This window comes from Asparagus officinalis, chromosome 4, assembly GCF_001876935.1.
Source record: "Asparagus officinalis chromosome 4, Aspof.V1, whole genome shotgun sequence".
In the NCBI taxonomy this organism is placed as follows: domain Eukaryota; kingdom Viridiplantae; phylum Streptophyta; class Magnoliopsida; order Asparagales; family Asparagaceae; genus Asparagus; species Asparagus officinalis.
Window position 1 is genome coordinate 34,900,436 of NC_033797.1, and position 4,935 is coordinate 34,905,370.

Below are 4,935 nucleotides of genomic sequence, written 5' to 3' on the forward strand. Positions count from 1 at the left end.
AATCCGACCCGCGCATGCGCGGGTCGGATCAATCCGACCCGCGCAAGCGCGGGTCGGATTATTCCGACCCGCACAAGCGCGGGTCGGATGATTCCGACCCGCGCAAGCGCGGGTCGGATGATTCCGACCCGCACAAGCGCGGGTCGGATTATTCCGACCCGCGCAAGCGCGGGTCGGATCGTCCTGCTGCGCAGTCTAAAGTTCCAAAACACGTTTTGACAGTTTTAAATTGGTTTTTTGTAGGGTTTATCGGTTTTAGGGGTTCTTAACTGACTTGAGATCATCCCTAAACGTTGTTAGGCTGATGTTGACTGAAGATAGAGCCAAATCCCTTGTTCTTCTATAAATATGAGTCAAAGGCCTCCATTTTTCAGGGGCGATTGATTATCAAGACGAGGAGGTGCTGCCGGATTGTGGAGTCAAAGGAGCACGAATTTCAGCGAGTGTTGACAGATCTTGGCGAGTTCTTCGGCATAAAGAAGGAGAGTTCGAGAGATCCGACACCCGTTCCCGTCCGTCCCTTGAGATTAGGCTTGGTCTTAATCTCGAGAAGAGCCCTGATTTCGCTTGGTCGATTTCAGCGCTTCAAATCAAATACTTCCTCGGCGAAGGCGAAGCTCTGCCGAATTTTCCCAAATTTTTCATCAACCGGATCCAGATCTAAGGCGGTCCACGGATAAACCCCGGCACAGGCAAAGATCCCACGCAAGCAGAAGACCGATAAACGATCTCTGCGTTTGTTTTGACGAGAGTTGTAAACTTTTGTTTTCATTGTGTAAAAGTCTTATAAAAAGACAATCTTTTTTTGTTTTCATTGTAACGATCGAAGTTGTAATGAATACCGCAATGAATACATTAACTTTCGACGCAAACAATTATGGGTTTAATTGTTAAGGTTACAGGTTTAATTATTAAGGTTACGGGTTTAATTGTTACAGTTACGGGTTTAATTGTTAAGGTTACGGGTTTAATTGTTAAGGTTACGGTTTAATTGTTAAGGTTACGGTTTAATTGTTAAGGTTACAGATTTAATTGTTAATGTTACGGCTTAATTGTTAAGGTTACGAGTTTAATTGTTAAGGTTACGGTTTAATTGTTAAGGTTACGGGTCAATTGTTAAGGTTACGAGTTTAATTATTAAGGTTACGGGTTTAATTGTTAAGGTTATGGGTCAATTGTTAAGGTTACGGGTCAATTATTAAGGTTACGGGTTTAATTGTTAAGGTTGCGGGTCAATTGTTAAGGTTACGGGTCAATTGTTAAGGTTACGGGTTTAATTGTTAAGGTTACGGGTTAATTGTTAAGGTTACGGGTTTAATTGTTAAGGTTACGGGTCAATTATTAAGGTTATGGATCCCTTCTCTCTCTCTCTCTCGTAACCTTAACAATTAAATCTGTAACCTTAACAATTAAACACGCAAGCTTAACAATTAAACCCGTAACCTTAACAATTAACCCGTAACCTACACAACAAACCCATAACCTTAACAACCAACCCGTAACCTTCACAACCAATGCATAACCTTTACAACCAACCAACCCGTAACCTTCACAACCAATGCATAACAATTAAACCCTTAACCTTCAGTTAACAAGACGTATGATTTTTAACGATAATTAAACCGCCCTATCGAGTTGAAAATTTGAAAATATTAGTTCCCAAGTGGCTTCCGAGTAAAAAAAACACGTGGCGAATAAGGGATAATAGGATTTGAATTTTCGAAGCTAGCTTACATGAGAGCATCCATGGCCATCAAAGACTCCGAAGAAGTAAAACTTCCCAGCATCCGCCGAGCTTCCCTCGACAAGATCGGGCCGGATCGAGACGGCGTCCTCCATGTCCCGTCTCCTCCCACAGACCGACGTCAACCCGTAACCTTAAAAAAAAGATTATGAGTTAATTGTTTGTAACATTCACAACCAATGTATAACCTTTACAACCAACCAACCCGTAATCTTCACAACCAATGCATAATCTTTACAACCAACCATTATCCTTAACAATTAACAATTAAACTCGTAACCTTAACAATTAAACCCGTAATATTAACAACAAATCCGTAACCTACATAACAAACCCATAACATTAACAACAAACCTGTAATCTTAACAACCAACCTGTAACCTTAACAATCAATGCATAACATTTACAACCAACCATTATCCTTAACAACGAATATTCTAAAAATACGAAAAGAATAAAAAACGAAAATAATAAAATAATAATCATCTTCAATCATTTCAATATCATCAAAGTAACATCATGAGAGAGAGAGAGAGAGAGAGAGAGAGAGAGAGAGAGAGAGAGGATGCATAACTTTAACAATTAACCCGTAACATTAACAATTAACCCGTACCTTAACAATTAACCCTTAACTTTAACAATCTTCCAATACAAACAACAAAATAATAAAAAACAAAAATAATAAAATAATCCTCATCAATTATTTCAACTATCATCTTAGTACATCATGATAAAGAGAGAGAGAACGAAAATAATAAAATAATCCTCATAAATCATTTCAACTATCATCTCAGTACATCATGATAAAGAGAGAGAGAGAGAGAGAGAGAGAGAGAGAGAGAGAGAGAAATGTATTATGGTCTTCATATATTTTAATCTTTTGGGTTTTGTGTTTTGGGGGCTCAAAGAACAGAATCTTTATTTTTGGGGACAAAACACCCGTTGACAAAGTCTTTGGGGGTGGTGAGCACGTTCTCTTGGCTTTTGGGGGCTAGAAGCATTTTTCCCTTGATATAATTCAAATTGTTTACTTATTTCAATTCTAAGAGAAATCTAAAAATACATATGTTAGCCAACATCTAAAATTTTTAGACTTTGTAAAAAATATCCTCCAAGTTTTTTAAATTGCAAAAACACCCCTACAAATTCAAACTTTATTACAACACTTTGAAAATTATAAATTTTACTTATTTTAATTTAGTGAGAAATCTAAAAAATATATTCTAGCTAGAAACTAAAAGTTTTTTAACTTCGGAGAAAATATATTATAAGTTTTGAAAATTGCAAAAACACCTCTAGAAATTTAAAATTTATAAAAATCACCTTGAAAATTACAAACCTATATATAAACACACTAAAAACCTACAAATAACATAAACAAACCCTAAAATTTTATAGAATTAATTTGGAATAGACACTCTAAGTCTTTTACAAATTGAAAATTAAAACCCTCAAAATTATAAAATTTATAAAAATGCTGATAATTTTCAACCTAACAATACATTGAAAATATAGGAATTGTAAATATCCCATACATAATTTATAATTTATGGAAAACAGCCTTAAAGTTTAAAAATTACAAACAAAAACTTAAAATTTTAAATTTTATAAAAAAAACACATTGAGAATTGCAAACTCATTAGTAAATTGAAAACAAAGGAATTATAAATAGTCTATAAATAATTTAAAATATACAGAAGTGGCATATAATATTAAAAAATTATAAAAAACCCATAAAATTCATAATTTTAAAAAAACACCATGAGAATTTCTAACCTGTAGACACTAAAATGAATATACAAACTTACTAACAACCCCTAGAAAACTAAAAATTTGTAAAAACTATCACATTCTCTTTAAAGTATAGGTTTAGGAAATACTTTTCATGGTCAATATTAGCCATAACTTTTTTAAAAAGAACATAACTAATTAAAAATCTATTAAATTTGAAATTTATAAAAAACACCCTTAAAATTTAGTACATTACAAATTACCCCTCCAAAGTTTAAAAATTTTCAATGATTTTTTGTAATTTTTTAATTTCAATGTAATGTTTAATAGTTTTATATATTTTCAAATTACAAATTTTTTGGTGCATTTTTATAATTTTTAAAATTTTGTGGGTGTTTCTTTTGTATTTTACTAGATTTTCAATATGTTTCAGTGTAATGCATAGATTCATCAATTAATAATGATAATTAAGAATAAATCATTTTAAGATGTATTAGGCTATAGTTAAGTGCACATCACTCTTCCTAAGTAGTATAGTTTATATATGCAAATATTTTCAGACAATGTATATAGTGGTTAAAAGGATTTTGACTTGAATGTACTACTTTTATAAATTATATTTAATGTGAACCCACCATATAATTTTAACTGTGGTCATCATAATTTTAATACGTTTGATTGATTGACTAAATAGGTATATAGACCATAGATTACTTTACTTTCTCACATGAACTAATATTTGGTGCTTAATAATTTAAATTATTATTTTTAAATTTAATATAAAGAGAAGCTCTAATAACATTTATTTATTTATCTGCAAGATTATACAATCTCAATTCCTATTTTTTGCTTGAGATTTATTCCATAGTTACATGTATCAAATTAGTAACTACAATGTAAAGTTAACCAATTTTGTGGAGCTCAACTATTGGCTACAAGCATCGAGGTTTCCACACACACACACACACTCTATATATATATATATATATATATATATATATACTATATAATATATATATATATATATTATATTTATATATATATTAGAGAGAGAGAGAGGAGGAGAGAGAGAAGAACGAAGAGAGATGAGAGAGAGGCAGAGAAAGAGAGAGAGCCAAGACTCCTATCAACTTAGTTGATGTCCACCAAAGTTCCTAGCCCACCACAATTTGATTATATATTTAAAAACACCTTTTTATATAATACAAGGATCCCTAAGACAATCAATGAGTGCCATGTTAACCATTGGTGGACACACTATTCCTTACTCCACTTAAGTATGCACACAAGTATTTGATATATAATCATATACTATATATATACTATATATATATATATATATATATATATATAATATATATATATATATTATATATATACTATATATTATAATATAGACAACTTTATGTCAACTTAATGCCGACGTCTACTAAGTTTCATTAAAATCTTCTCTCTGTTGT